The 15746-nt window shown below is 47.7% G+C and overlaps 1 protein-coding gene across 2 annotated transcripts in view; it reads right to left on the bottom strand.

Moving 5' to 3' along the window:
- Nucleotides 1-15252, bottom strand: part of AGK (acylglycerol kinase) — a 130817-nt gene extending 115565 nt beyond the window's left edge. For both annotated transcript variants that reach the window (XM_055591130.1, XM_055591131.1), the window contains exons 1-2: nt 14958-15252; nt 12168-12238 (exon numbers count right to left, since the gene is read on the bottom strand). The gene's annotated coding sequence lies outside the window, so the exon portion shown is untranslated. The remainder of the gene's footprint in view (nt 1-12167; nt 12239-14957) is intronic.
- Nucleotides 15253-15746: the final 494 nt, after the last annotated feature.

The raw sequence follows: 15746 nt of genomic DNA, 5'->3' as shown, positions 1-15746 counted from the left end.
CTTCAGAATCTGAAAGGCAGAGCTTAGAGGACAAGCAGAGAAGTTCTAGAAGAGGATGGTACGGCAGGACAGAACCAGACAGGAAGAGCCTTTCTGGTGGCATGGAGGAGTTTGGAATAAGGGTAAAAATCACGTTAATAAGGAGAGAAATGACAGGATCAGATTTGTGCAGCAACCAGATCAGTCTGGCTGCTCTGTGGAGACTTAATAAGACAGGGTGGGGTGGGGTGGGGTGGGGGTGGGGATGGATGCAGAGAGACCAGGAGTCCATAGGAGGCAAAGTGGAAACAGTGGTGTGAACTAGAGTGATGAAAGCAGAGGTGAGCGGGCAATTCCAAAAGATACTGAGAAAGATGTGCAGAAAACAAAAAGACCAGGTGCTTGCTCTCAAAAACCATACTTTTCCTGAGGACAGAAAGCCATGCAGAAGGTAGGAATGGTAGTAATAAAGGAGGGTATAAATAAGAAGAGGAAGGAATAGAAACTGGTCTAACGGGATCCTAAAAGTATTAAAAATGGAGTTCTGAGAAGAGAGATTGTAAGAAGGGGAAAATCAAGATTCCCCTGCCTAATACTGTTGGTCTGATTATCTCACAAAATCCCCCTTGTAACACAGAAGCCCCAACATGCATCAGTTCATTACTGGAAACAAGCATATTTTGCATTAATAGTTTTGGCTTTTAGCCCATCTTCATGCCATTTTCGATCTGATTTTTTACACTTGGCAGATTGCACTCTTGGTTGCCTTTTAATTATTGGCTTCCTGTTCTTTATCTTCAGCCCCTGACTAGCAACCTAATTATAACAACTGCCCAAGACTCAGAACTGAACAGGGCATAATAAAAATCTGCCATAATGAAAATGCTTAAATTAAATAAAAACCCCCTAACAAATAGCAGAGCATGCTGGAATGGATTGTATGAGTCACCGGCTGTATGAATGATTTATTTTAGAAGTTATATCAGCTGAAGAAGATCATATTTTGATCTCAACATTCAATCCTCAGGCTTGTCCTAATACACCCATCACAGAGCCTCTGAACGAAAAAGCCACACGCAGAGATTATTAATCTATAAATAACACTTTAACGGTCCATTGGTATTTATGACTACTGTTTTTAAAAATATTTGCTAGTGGCTTTCATGCTTGTTGCATATTTCTTTTCAGTGTCCCATATTTGTTTGTAACTCTGTGTGTATGTGTGTGTTGTGTTGCAACTTGCAAAAATAGCCACGTTGTGGTATAGATGCCAGAAGCTGCTTCCCTTTCTTATTTTAAAGAAGAGTAAGAAAAAAGCCTTAGAAAACTTTGAAGAAAATCCCAATTTTGTGACTTGAGAATGCAGAATGGTTTTATGGATAGAAAACTAGAGTGCTCAGTCATGTCCGAGTCTTTATGGCCCCATGGACTGGAGCCCGCAAAGCTCCCCCATCCATGGAATTTTCCGGGCAAGGATACTGGAGTGGGTTGCTACTTCCCCTCCTCCAAGGGCTCTTTCCAACTTAAAGATTGAACCCACAAACCCACTTCTCTTGCATCTCCTTCATTGGCAGGTAGATTCTTTACCACTAGTGCTACCTGGGAAGGTATGTTCTAAATTCTATTCCCCCTTTACCACATGGCACAAAGGAATCACATACCATCGGGTGCTTCACAAAAGAGGAGATCTGAATGGCTAAGAACAACATGAAAGCAATATCCGACCTCCTCAATAGAGAAATGCAAATGGAAATAAAAATGAGATGCCTTAACAAAATGGCTATAATTGAAAGGACTGATTGATGAAGCACTAACAAAGACCTGGAGCAACGGGAGCACTCATATATCCCTGGTGGGAGGACAATAGTCACAACCATATTGGAAAACTGTTTGACTGTGTCTAGAAAAGATGAACATGGACGTACACAATAACTCTGCTTATAAGAACGAACATCATCATATTATTTTCCATTGCTGCCATAATGAATGACCACAAGCTTCAGTTCAGTTCACTCTCTCAGTTGTGTCCGACTCTTTGCGACCCCATGAATCGCAGCATGCCAGGCCTCCCTGTCCATCACCAACTCCTGGAGTTCACTCAGACTTACGTCCATCAAGTCGGTGATGCCATCCAGCCATCTCATCCTCTGTCGTCCCCTTCTCCTCCTGCCCCCAATCCCTCCCAGCATCAGAGTCTTTTCTAATGAGTCAACTGTTCGCATGAGGTGGCCAAAGTACTGGAGTTTCAGCTTCAGCATCATTCCCTCCAAAGAAATCCCAGGGCTGATCTCCTTCAGAATGGACTGGTTGGATCTCCTTGCAGTCCAAGGGGCTCTCAGGAATCTTCTCCAACACCACAGTCCAAAAGCATCAATTCTTCCACAAGCTTAGTGGAACAAAACAACACATTTTCTATCTTATGGTTCTCCAGTTTCGAAGTTCAAAATGGAGGGCTCCTAGGTTAAAATCAAGGTGTTGGCAAGGCTGTGTTCTTCCTGGAGATTCTAGGGAAGAATCCTTTTCCTTGATCACTTCAGCTTCAGGAGGCTACTCACAGTCCTTGGCTGATGGTCAAAGAGCCAGCAAGAGTGGGTGGCTCTCACAATGAATCACCTGATCTCCTTTTCTGCCCCTGCCTACTTCCACATTTTAAGGACACTAGTGATTACACTGGACCCATCCAGATCATCAGGATAATCTTCCTATCTCAAGGTCAGTTGTACTTCCTAATTCCATTTGCTACCCTAATTCCACTTTGCCATAAAATGTAACATATCCGTAGGTTCTGGGGATCGGGATGTATAACTGAGTCACTTGACTGTATAACAGAGGTTGGCACAACATTGTACATCAACTATACTTCAATGAAAAATAAGTGAAAATAAATAGTATATCTTGGAGGTATTATTTTTAAAAAGGATGGTATCTTTACAGACCATTAATCTGTCTACCACAAGGACTAACATAAATGCATACACACATGTCCAAGAAGGCTTAGAGCAGTAGTGTCTTTATTGGTCAAAAGGTGGAGACAAGGCAAATGTCTATCAATGGTAGAATAGATTATTATGTATTATATATTATAGTATATTCATAAAACAGAATCCTTTACAGTAAGGAAATACATTAGTTGCAGCTTCATACTACAGCTTAAATGGACCTCACACATATGTTGAGCCAGAAGCCAGACGCAAAGCACGTATGGCAGGATTTTATTTATATAAAGTTTAAAAACAGGCAAATGTGTCAATTATACCTCAGTAAAGCTAGGGGGGGAAAAAAAATCCCAGGCAAATGTGGTGCTGGAGTCCAGGTAGTGGCTACTTTTAGGGAGGAAGAAGAAAGGTGAGCACGGCTTCCCAGGTGCATTAGTGGTAAAGAACCTGCCTGCCCATGCAGGAGACTTAAGAGACTCGGGTTTGATCCCTGGGTCAGGAAGATCCCCTGGTGGAGGAAATGGCAACCCACTCCAGTATTCTTGCCTGGAGAGTCCCATGGACAGGGGAGCCTGGTGGGCTATGATCCACAGGGTTGCAAACAGTCAGACAAGACTGAAGCAACTCAGCACGCATGCACAAGAAAGGTGATGACGGGAGGAGAACTAGGGCTTCCGCACGCTTCTAGGTTCTGTCTGACCTGAGTGGTTACATGGTTGTGTTCACTTTATGAAACTTCGCTGAGCTATATGTGTTAGATTTGGGCACTTTTCATATCTGTGACACACTTCAATAAAGAGGTTTTTACAATGACATGCCTATGTTACCCTTCCTTATTAAATCTTTTATACCTACTGATCTCACGTCATGGGGCAGCCCTGTGGAGAGGTCCACACGACTGAAGATGGAAGCATAGTTTCCGAGGCCTGTGAACAGCCACACAAGTGAGCTTTGAAGAGACCCTTTGAGCCTTCGGGTGAGGCTGCAGCCCAGACCGACACTTTGAGCACAGCCTGTGAGACCCTGAGCCAGAGACACCAGCTAAACCACTCCGAGATGCCTGACCCACAGGAATCATAAGACAACAGATGTTCGCTCTTTTAAATCACTAAGCACTGGGGGTGATTTGATTAGCAACAGGTCACTAATATGGGAACCACCTAGTGCTGCTTCACATCAGCAGAGATTTGTAGCAGAGGCTTGGCCTGTGCAATCCACATACCCAAGTGAAAGCGTAAGTGCAGCTCTGGAAAGTCAGCTCGTAAAAGCAGTGCCTCCCCATGGAGTTCAGGGACAGGCACAGAGTGCAACCCAGGTTAACTGAGCAAACAGCATGCAGAGGACAGAAAACAGTGATGGTGCGTCTGAATGGCTAAGCCTGCTGCTGCTGCTGCTGCTAAGTCACTTCAGTCATGTCCGACTCTTTGCAACCCCATAGACGGCGGCCCACCAGGCTCCCCCGTCCCTGGGATTCTCCAGGCAAGAACACTGGAGTGGAGGTGCCATTGCCTTCTCCAAATGGCTGAGCCTAGACATCCTGTAACAAACCCTTGGTAAAGAGACCAAGCTCCCTTTGGCTGATATTCCTACACACTTCAGACGTGTGGTCCAGGGCATAGATTCCTTTCCTGCAAGACTTCAGATGAACCCTTCTTTTCCTCCAAGTATCGCAACCAGTGGTTCCCAGATCCTTCTCAACCCCTAGGATGGTTACCCGAGCAGCTGTGCTGAGAAATGCTTCCAGGCAATGGAAACAAGGGAGTCCTGTGAAGTCACATCTCCCTGACCTGCTCCAGGCCTGGCCTCTCAGCCAAGTGACCAAGCTCTGCCACTGGCTGCACGTCTTCTCAGCTGCCCCCTCCATGACCCAGTGTGCGGGAGTGTGCCTCCTCCTCCAGGGAGCCTTGCTGAGAGACTCTGTGGTCATCCATCACCGAGTGTGGTCACACGCTTTCCCAAGCGTGTCTCCAAACTCTCCACTATGTATCACAGCGCCCCAGTGAGGTCGCGGGCTGTCGAAGAAACAGCACTTGTCTCACACATCCTCTGTAGCATCACACACGAAGGCAGGTTAGTCATACATGCCCTTGAACTCATGTGGGGAGCCACAGAGATACATATGTGCAGAGATACGTGTGTGAAGAGATATGCATATTTCTACGTTTGCACAATGTGCCAAGAACATGTAGTGTTTTTATTTCCTGCAACTGATCTGCTCTTTACCATCAACCCCGATCCCACTGGGTATCTATGAAGAGGAACAAAATTAAAACTTGATCCACCTACAGTTTCACAGTTTATTCTGCATACAATGGTCTGGGTTGTCTTTGATTCACTCAGGCTGTTTGTAGGGTGAAGCTCAGTGGTTACTTCAATCCTAGTTCCTTTCAGGGATGCAGTGTGGAAAGGTAGAGAGTCTTTTCAGGGCCATATGGTAGCAGAGATGTTCAGAAATATTTATCAAGTTCCTACTATGTCCCAAGACTATGTTCTCGGTGCTACATAGACAGTGCTGGACAAAGTCCCTGCCCTCTGGCCTCATGGACCTTACGATCATGATTTATTATATAACAGACAATAAATAGACTCATGATACATAATACATCAGCGGGGAGAGTTGATATGGGGGCTGCAGAGGCAGGTAAGGGAAACAGAGAGTGATGGGCGGGGCTCTTCTTTCCCATGGGGTGGCCAAGGGAGGCCCGACTAAAAAGAAGACATTTGAAGCTAAGTCCTGAAGAAGGTTGGGGGTGGGGTTAGGGGTGAAGATTCTAGGGGTGGGGCCTTCCAGGTAGGCAGAATGATGAGGGCAAAGCCTGGCGGCATGAGCGGGTATGACATGGAGGAAGAAGAGGAGGGACGAGAGGAAGCGAGGGCGAGAGGCAGCCAGATTGTGGCGGACCTGGTAGACTGGGGGAGGCGTTGTGCTCTTACTGTGAGATGAGTAGCCTTTGGAGAATTTTGAGCAGAGGAGTAACATGCATTTTAAAAGTCCCATTAAAAGCTGCTGGTGGGAAGTAGGCTATAGGAGAGCAAGAATGGGTGAAGAGAAGTGGGTTGGGAGGCAACTGCAAAAATCCTGGTGAAAGATGACAGGGGCGTTAAGCAGGGTCATAGAACCAATAGGATGAGAGATAAAGAAGTCAAGAATGCTGTTGGTTGACTGGCATTTCCATGTGGAAGAAGAGAAGGCTGAAGGGGAGGTTTCTGGAAGGGAGAGGAAAGCATGGACTTCAATTTGGAGATCTTTATTGTTCCAGTAGTCATGTATGGATGTGAGACTTGGACTATAAAGAAAGCTGAGCGCCCAAGAATTGATGCTTTTGAATTGTGGTGTTGGAAAAGACTCTTGAGAGTCTCTTGGACTGCAAGGAGATCCAACCAGTCCATCCTAAAGGAAATCAGTCCTGAATATTCAATGGAAGGACTGATGCTCATGCTGAAGCTGAAACTCCAATACTTCAGCCACCTGATGCAAAGAGCTGACTCATTTGGAAAAGACCCTGATGCTGGGAAAGATTGAAGGCAGGAGGAGAAGGGCACGATAGAGGATGAGATGGTTGGATGGCATCACTGACTCGATGGACATGAGTTTGAGTAAACTCCAGGAGTTGGTGATGGACAGGGAGGCCTGGCGTGCTGCAGTCCATGGGGTCGCAAAGAGTCAGACACAACTGAGTGACTGAACTGAACTGATTGTTCAAGGGGAAGTGCTGAGGAAGGAGCTACCTTTGAAGGTCTGAGTTCCGGGAAAAGCTAGGACTGGAGACATATGATGGAGATTTATGCTGCATGGGGAGTGCTGTGATACTGGATGATATCAGTAGAGGAGCTGAATATGGAGAGGAATTTCAGAGCTTGGAGATAATGAGGAATTTGCAAAGGGGGCTGAGAACAAGGATAGGACCCAGCTGCTTGCCTTGGTCTCAATGTCTCCACCCAGGGCAGTGTCTTCTGCCCACCCCAAGCTTCCACGTGTCCCCAGCACTCTCTGCATCCCACCCCCTACCCCCCAGACAGGGAGGAACTTTCGGATCCTCCACTCTTACTGAGCCGGCCAAGGGGACCCAGAGTGCTGCCTCAGGGTCCTTCATCACAGCCACTCCCTCAGCCAGTACCTTCCCACTGCTCTTCCGTCATCTCGGACAGGTGGGCCTTCAACTGGGAACAGCTGTTCTCCTCTAAGGTGTTTCCAGAGACTTGTGCTGCAAGACCGCCCTTCACTTTAACCGTCTTTGCTCACCCGTAATTACCTGTTTCCCTCCTCAGACACTTAGACACACACACCCAGACACACACACCTTCTTCTCTTTCCATAAACCCTAGCTTTTAAGACCAAGCTCTTGACAAAGAAGCCAAGGTGGTGAGATTTCACACCCAAAGGGAATCACTGCCTCTCAGTTCTACCCGCCTCCTCCTTTCCTGAGGCAGTACACCCCCCGACTCAGACTAGGAGGGAGACCGCTGCAAATAATACCATTTAAAAGAAAAACGAAAATAAGTCCTTTTAATACTTTAAAAAGAGGATTCTGTTCTCAACCCAACCATCTACCTGCAGATAACAATTCTCCCTTTCCCTTTCATTCCCTACACACCAGAAAGAGGAAGACCTATTTTTAAATTTTTCTTTTTTTCTTTTTACTTTTTGGCCATGCCATGCTGCATGTGGGATCCTAGTTCCCCAATCAGGGATCGAAACCATGCCCCTTGCATTGAAAGCACAGAGTCTTAATCATTGGACAGCCAGGGAAGTCCTAAGGGAGATCTAAATGTGAATGGAAAACTTTTAATGAGGCATTAGTAGGCAGGGTTGAATCAGCAAACAGAGACTCAGAGCTGGGAAGTCAGGGCAGTCCACCTCCCTGGTCTTTTCCAGGTTGGGAATGATTTGGGAGGGGGAGGGGCATTTTTTAACATGCAAGTTCCCTGCCCCTGGGGTCAAGTTCAGAGCCCTGCAGAGCTTAGTTCTGTGGCCAGTGAGGGAAGCTACAGGAGGAGTTGCTATTGAACCCAGGGAAGCTTTAGCGCATTGATTTTTTCCCCCTTTTATTTTTTTCTAGACACTATGGTTTGTGATTGAGTGGGGAGGTTGGGGAGGAGAGCCAAGGCTTTTAAAGGTGCCAATACTCCAGCAGGAAATAAGGAATAGTGGCTGCTAAAAGAGCCTGGATTCTCCGTTCGGCAATTCTGTGCCTCATTTTTCTTCTCCTCTTTCTGCTTTCATGGATGACCCTGCCTGTCAGCAAAGTGACTAAAAGCTTTGGTGAAGCGCAGAGCAGGCTGGGAGGAGGACGCAGAGGGGAAGTCAGGAGGCCGGTCCTGAGTCTGGCTGATGATCCGTTACTGAGCCCACCACCACCCCGGGGCCTGGCTCCCTTCCTTCGCCTGCTCTTTCATGCTGACATCCGTCAAACATTAATGGAGTGTCTGCTGTGTGCCAGGCACTCTGCATGCAGCTGTGACAACAAAGACACTGTCCTGCCCTCAAGGGGCTTACACACTAGGAAGGCAGGTAACAGTCAAGAAATGGTAAGAAATGAATATGCACCTACAGGTAATGATAAACGCCGCCAAGGGAAACAACGGCACACTGTGGAAGAGATTCACCACATAGATGGCGGTCAGGGAAGGTTTCTCTGAGAGGTGACGTTTAAGCAGGACCAGGAAAAGGACATCGAATGGAGGTGAGCTGCAGGTCACGCCCACGAGGACAGTGTACCAAGGAAACCAAGAGGTGATGAGGAAAAGAGCTCAGGCTGACCCCTCAGATCTGGGACAGATTTAGGAGCTGCTTTCTACATTTTTTTCATTAAGCTTGTTCACTTACTTGGCAGCATCAGCCCCTAAGGTCTCTTCTATTGAGAAAAATACAGTGCCTGGAAGTTTCCTGCCCTGGACAGAACCACGTGAAGCTGCATAGTAGTACAAGTCTGCTATTTTTGGAAAAAAAATTAAATCTTTCTAAATTAAAAGAGAGACTTCCCCAGTGGTTCAGTGGCTCAGGTTCCATGTTCCCAACACAGACAGTCTGGGTTCAATCCCTGGTCAGAGAACTAGACCTCGAGTGATGCAACTAAAAGATCCCATGTACTGCAACTGAGGCCTGGGACAGCCAAATAAATATATATTTTTGATTAATTAAAATAATTTGTGAACGACATTATAATTAGGATCTAAAATATTTCTTAAAAGCAGCAGAAATAGTTATGAAATTAACTCTCTACATTTTTACTCAGGGAAAGCCTCAGATCCTTTGATGGAAAATTGGAAATCAAGCATGCCCCAAAATCTTTCTAATACAGTAATAATATTCCCGCTGGTAGACTGATCAATTACCAACAAAGATCATTAAAGGCAAGTTGTATGTCGGTGACTATGCTTACAAATATTCTTCCCTGTGTTTTCTCCCTATTATCCATCCTCCATGCCCATTTACTCACAAACATTTACTAAACATCTACTAAATGCTGGGGACCATTCTTGATGCAGCCTGGGAGAATAGAACAAAACAAACTAAGTCCCTCTTCTCATGAAGCTTATCTTTTGCTAGGGAAAGTGAAAGTGTTACTCATTCAGTCGTGTCCAACTCTTTGCTACCCCATGGACCGTAGCCCACCAGGCTCCTTTGTCCATGGGATTCTCCAGGCAAGAATACTGGAGTGGGTTGCCAGTCCTTTCTCCAGAGGATTTTCTGACCCAGCGATCGAACCCAGGTGTCCTGCATTGCAGGCAGATTCTTTACCGTCTGAGCCGGGGTAAACCCTTTTTGCAAACAAATTAACATGCAATGTGTCTGTTAGCCACTGATGATAAAAAGACAAAGCAAACAGAGAAAGGTGATAGTGATTCCTGGGGGTCAGAGTTCCTACTTTGTATGTATGTTAGAGATGATATTTGAGCAGAGACCCGAAGGACTCGAGGGAGAGTATTCCAGGCAGAAGAAACAATATGCAAAGTTTCTGGGTGGTGGAAGATCTGATGTGTTCTAAAGACAAGAAGCTGGTGCAGCTGAAGTGGAGAGAGGTATCTTAGTTTGCATATTCCCTGAGACAAGGACTTGGGCGGAAGCACTTTCTTCTGGAAGTGGTCTGAGGAAGCACTAAGAGAGAGTGCCAGGGAGAGAGAAGGAAGGAAAGCTAACACTGAGGCATTAATAAGTGGGTTACTGGGACTACCCTGATGGTCCAGTGGCTAAGACTCTGAGCTCCCAATTCAGGGGGCCCAGGTTCCATCCCTGGTCAGGAAACTAGATCACATAAGAAAAGATCCTGCACATTGCAACAAAGAACAAAGATCCCACATGCCTCAACTAAAAGCCGGTGCAGCCAAATAAATAAAAATAAATATTTTTTTAAAAATAAGTGGGTTACCATTGTGAGCTACTGAGGCTCAGTCCTGCTAGGGACCTCTGAGAGAATACATGAAACATGCCTCAGAACTACCCCACTGACCAACCAGTCAGTAAACAGTATTCTCCAACTCCTGCCTCACTGCTGAAGATGGCTTCTGGAAGCTTCCCTGGAGGCTACAGAATACATCCAGGTGGGTGCAGAAAGGCCACTGGGGTGCAGGGCAGGGTCTATGGGCGACCTTGGGGGCAAGCCAGGGGTGTGGGCAGGGCACCGGCTCTGTCTGCTGGTGAGAGCGTGGGAGTAGATGAGATCAGAGAGGAGGTGTGGCCCAGTAAGGTCTCGCTAAGAACTTTGGACTTCATTTTCAGCAAGACGGTAAGCATTTGGAGAATTTAGTCAACATGATCTGTTTCCATTTCTAAATAAAAATATGGTGATGGCTGTGGGGAGAACAGACAGTAGAGGAGTGAGGCTGGAAGCAAGGAGACCAGTTAGGAGGCCTTTGCAATAACATAGGCAAGGAATCATGGCAGTGTGACCCAGGCTGTTAGCAGCCAGACGGCAAGAGGCAGCTGATTTCTTTATGTATTTAGAAGGAAGAGCACACAGAATTTGCCAATCGATCAGCTGTGGGGCAGGAGAGGTATAGAGGAGTTGGGACTAAAACGGGAGAGGAGAGGAGAGGTTTATTGAGATGGGGTGGGGTTAGGGAGGAGCGCTCTCGGACCTGCTCTATTTGGAATGTCTCTGAGTGGAGAGGTGGGCCAGGCATCAGGATATGTACACCCAGAACTTAACTCCTGCCCACGTGACCCACAGTTTTGGCCACTGCCCCCTGGCCAGCCCAGTGTCTGCTCTGTCTTGGCGTGACGCTGCACGACGTCTCTAAATCTGAGCACTGCCTTCCTTACCCAACACATCTGAGCAGGTTCAATGTCTCCTTGGCTCTCATACGACTCCCCTCCCTACTCCTAAATCAAAGGATGATCAGGCAATTAGAATGTGTCCTATGGGCCAGGCGCCCTCCTTCCCTCCCTCCCCGCCATGGCCAATGCCATGCTCCCCATGTTCCCTTACACGCTGCTGGTCTGGTCCCTCCCTGCTTCCCCATCCCGGGAGATGCCCCCCAGCCACAGGCCCCCTGCTGAGGGGGACCCCCTGCACCCACCAGGTACAGGTGAGGTCTGTCCAATGTCGACAGTGCAGCAGTGGCAGCCCCACCCACAGCCATGAGCTTCCTCTTGGGGGGCTAAGGGAGTGCCTGTGAGCTCTCAGCCACTTCCCTCCCAGCCCTGGTGAGCTCCAAGTTGGTGATGGCTGGGTAGGGGAGTATGGAGGAAAGTCCCATAAAAGACCCCACATGCCTCAACAGAGATCAAGGATCCTGTGTGCTGCAATTAAAACCTGGCACAGTCAAATAAATAAATAAAAATTTTTTTATAAATAAATAAATAAAAACAAACTGTTTTTTTTAAAAAATGAGTTGGTAAAAACTGATGTTGGAGAAGACTCTTGAGAATCCCTTGGACTGCAAAGAGATCCAACCAGTCCATCCTAAAGGAGATCAGTCCTGAGTGTTCATTGGAAGGACTGATGTTAAAACTGAAACTCCAGTACTTTGGCCACCTGATGCAAAGAGCTTACTCAGACCCTGATGCTGGGAAAAATTGAAGGTGGGAGAAAAAGGGGACGACAGAGGAGGAGATGGTTGGATGGCATCACCGACTCAATGGACATGACTTTGGGTGAACTCCAGGAGGTGGTGATGGACAGGGAAGCCTGGTGTGCTGCAGTCCATGGGGTCGCAAAGAGTCGGACACGACTGAGCAACTGAACTGAACAGAACTGATGTGCTCTTAAAAAAAAAAAACCCAAAACAACAACAACAAAAAACCCCTACCTTCAAGGGCTTTCTTTGTTCCTTGTCCTGCTCACCAAGCAAGCCTCTGAGGATCAAGTTTCTCATGTGCCCTGGGATGTGGAATAGAGATTTTGTATCAGTGCAAACAAGTTACTTTCTCCCTAGGAAGACATACCAATGCTAGCTTATGAAGTAAATAATCTCTAAAGCTCAGTATCTCAACACACTACAGGTTAACTTCTTGCCCACACCACAGTCCACACTGTGAGTCTGGCATCTCTGCTGATGGCCCTCTTCCACATGGTGACTCAGGCTCTCAGATAGTGTACTGCAGAGTCCCTCCCTTCCAGCACTTGGGACACTCTATGGCCAGGTCTGGAAGTGGCAGATGTCACTTTTGTCCATGTTCCATTGGCTGGAACTCAATCCCACGGTTCCACCTAAGAGCAAGTAAGGAGGCTGGGGCATCCGGTCTCCCACGTGCCCAGGAAGAAGCAACAGGATTGGTGAGCCTCTCTCCAGTCCCTGACACAAAAGCTTTACCCCTCCTAGTGATGAATACTGGTACTTTGGTTTCGTCCTTGCTTTTGTTTATTCACTTAGTCATGTCTGACTTTTTGCGACCCTATGAACTGTAGCCTGCCAGGCTCCTTTGTCGTTGGGATTTCCCAGGTAAGAATACTGGAGTGGGTTGCCATTTCCTTCTCCAGGGGATCTTCCCAACCCAGGGATCAAACCCCTGTTGCAGGTGGATTCTTTACCACTGAGCCACTGGGAAGCCCTATTCTCTCATGACGGTTACAGTGTGACTCAACTTTGCCACACGTGATTGCTCCCAAAAGACTGAGTTTCTGAATCAGCAAAATTGAGGACCAAGCCATGCAGACCCAAAGCACAGTCAACCCTGGAAGTGCCTTCAACCACATCTCGTTTGGAACAACACTCGCCACCTGAGTCATCACAAAAGCCCAAGTACATTACCTATGCTCTGTTTAACATGTCAATGAAGTGTGTCCTTAATTTACTTATTTCTAGGATCTCTGCCTCATTCCTCAGTAGGCCCTGGAATGCTACCCATGGCGAGGGAAGGAGCTGAGGAAAGTGATTCAAAAAGGAAAGAGGCAGGGACTTCCCTGGTGGTCCAGTGGTTAAGAATCCACCCGCCCATTCAGGGGACATGAGTTCAATCCTTAGTCTGGGAAGATTCCACATACTGTGAGGCAACTAAGGCTGAGCACAACTAGTGAGCCCACGGGCTGAGACTACTGAAGCAGGCATACCTAAGGGCTGTGCTCCATAACAAGAGAAGCCACCTCAGTGAGAAGCCTGAACACCCCAACCAGAGAGTAGCCCTGGCTCACCGCAGCTAGAGAAAGGGCAGGGCACAGCAGTGAAGACCCAGCAAGCCAAAAATAAATAATTAATTGGGAGAAAAAGGAAAGAGGCCTCAGAGAAAGGTCCATCTAGTCAAGGCTATGGTTTTTCCTGTGGTCATGTATGGATGTGAGAGTTGGACTATAAAGAAAGCTGAGTGCCAAAGAATTGATGCTTTTGAACTGTGGTGTTGGAGAAGACTCTTGAGAGTCCCGTGGACTGCAAGGAGATCCAACCAGTCCATCCTAAAGGAGATCAGTCCTGGGTGTTCATTGGAAGGACTGATGTTGAAGCTGAAACTCCAATACTTTAGCCACCTAATGCAAAGAACTGACTCATTGGAAAAGACCCTGATGCTGGGAAAGATTGAAGGCAGGAGGAGAAGGGGATGACAGAGAATGAGATGGCTGGATTGCATCACCGACTCAATGGGCATGAGTTTGAGTAAACTCCAGGAGCTGGTGATGGACAGGGAGGCCTGGCATGCTGCAGTCCATGGAGGTGCAGAGAGTCAGACACGACTAGACGACTGAACTGAACTCAGAGAAAGGGTGGGAAGATGAAGGCAGAAAGTAAGCTAAACAGTGATGATAAAAACCTGTACTGATCTTATGGACTCTGTGAGAGAGGGAGAGGGTGGGAAGATTTGGGAGAATGGCATTGAAACATGTAAAATATCATGTATGAAACGAGTTGCCAGTCCAGGTTCGATGCACGATACTGGATGCTTGGGGCTGGTGCACTGAGACGACCCAGAGGGATGGAATGGGGAGGGAGGAGGGAGGAGGGTTCAGGACGGGGAACACATGTATACCTGTGGCGGATTCATTTTGATATTTGGCAAAACTAATACAATTATGTAAAGTTTAAAAATAAAATAAAATTAAAAAAAAAAAACAAAAACCTGTACCAAGAAAGAGGAAGGGAAGTCCAGAGGTGAAAGTCAGCTCGGAAGAAAAGGGGCGGCGGAGGGGTGTTGTGAACCACGGAAAGGATGAGAACTCCAGAGAGCTGGGAAATATGGGTGGAAGGAGGGAAGGGCGCCTTTAAGAACCCCCAGGGGCCAGCAGCCAGGGAACTGAGTGGAGCTGTTACTACGGTGCAGTTCGGCTCATTGGGCTCCAGGGAGCCTGAGCAGCCCCACTGGGAGCAGGAGGGGGAGCAGGAAGAGGTGGGGGGAGGTGCAGGGAAGAAAGGACCAGAGGAAAGGCAGGGATGCGCAAGAGGGAGGGGGAAAGCTGCCACTGCAGGAAAGAAGTCAGTCCCCTTGTGCTTGGCATGCTAGGTTTTTACCTCCTGCAGACACACTCAAAGCTCCCACTTCTCAGTCGCAGTCTGAAATAAGCACACGTGCCCACCAAGAGGCCAAGGGAGTGGGCGCCTTCCACCCATCCGAGCTGCCGCGCCGGGGGTGGGGGTGGAGGTGGGGGGATGGGGGGGATGGGGGGCCCTTACCTGGAGCACGTGGTCGCACCTGGTCGCTTCTCGCCAGGAGTGCAGACTGCTTCCTGGACTTCCTCCTGCTCCGTGGGAGAATTTCAGGGCTGGGACCTGAGGCCAGAAAGTGTGAAGCTGCAAAGAGGGTGTGGGGGTGCAGGGGGCGGGTAATTACGGTAGTCAAAGGGTCTACCGCCCCAGGCGCAGCAACAGCCACGGAATCAGCCACAAAGGATCAAACTGGCCCCTCTTTCTGAGCTTCTTTGAACACTGGCCTCTGTCTTCTGATTGCTAATATCTTTCAGATGGCTGGCGTTTAGCAGCTAGAGCATGCACAGAAGAGGGGGTGGGGGGTCAACGCCAGGTACAGGTGGGCAGGGCAGGTCTCGGAGTTTCCCCGCTCAGGACAATTTCTCACAGCTGGGCCTTCCCTCATGTGGCCAGTTCACTATCTCACTCCATCAGATCTGCTTCCATTTTTTTTTTCTCCCTCTCTCCCCTTCTGTTTTCTCTTTTGTGTTTCCTGTCTCTTCCTTTTCTTCATTCTAGGCCACACCTGAGATTTCTGGTGGATGTTACTGAATCTACGGGGCACATCATTAGAGAGCACCCCAAGGCCACCTCAAATGAAGGTTTCTTTCCTCAGGCATCTTGGGGAACTTTCTTCCATTTCCACTAAGCTGCCTCACTGGCAAACTCCACCCAGGCCTGCCAGTTAAAATGCACGAGTGACTTTACTGCTGTTTAAGTAATGGAAAGGAACAACTGAGATACACACTGCAGTCTTAAAGTAATAGAGTTGAGGCT

Source organism: Bubalus kerabau, chromosome 8 (assembly GCF_029407905.1).
Source record: "Bubalus kerabau isolate K-KA32 ecotype Philippines breed swamp buffalo chromosome 8, PCC_UOA_SB_1v2, whole genome shotgun sequence".
Lineage (NCBI taxonomy): Eukaryota > Metazoa > Chordata > Mammalia > Artiodactyla > Bovidae > Bubalus > Bubalus kerabau.
This window is presented reverse-complemented; position numbering and strand designations above follow the sequence as displayed.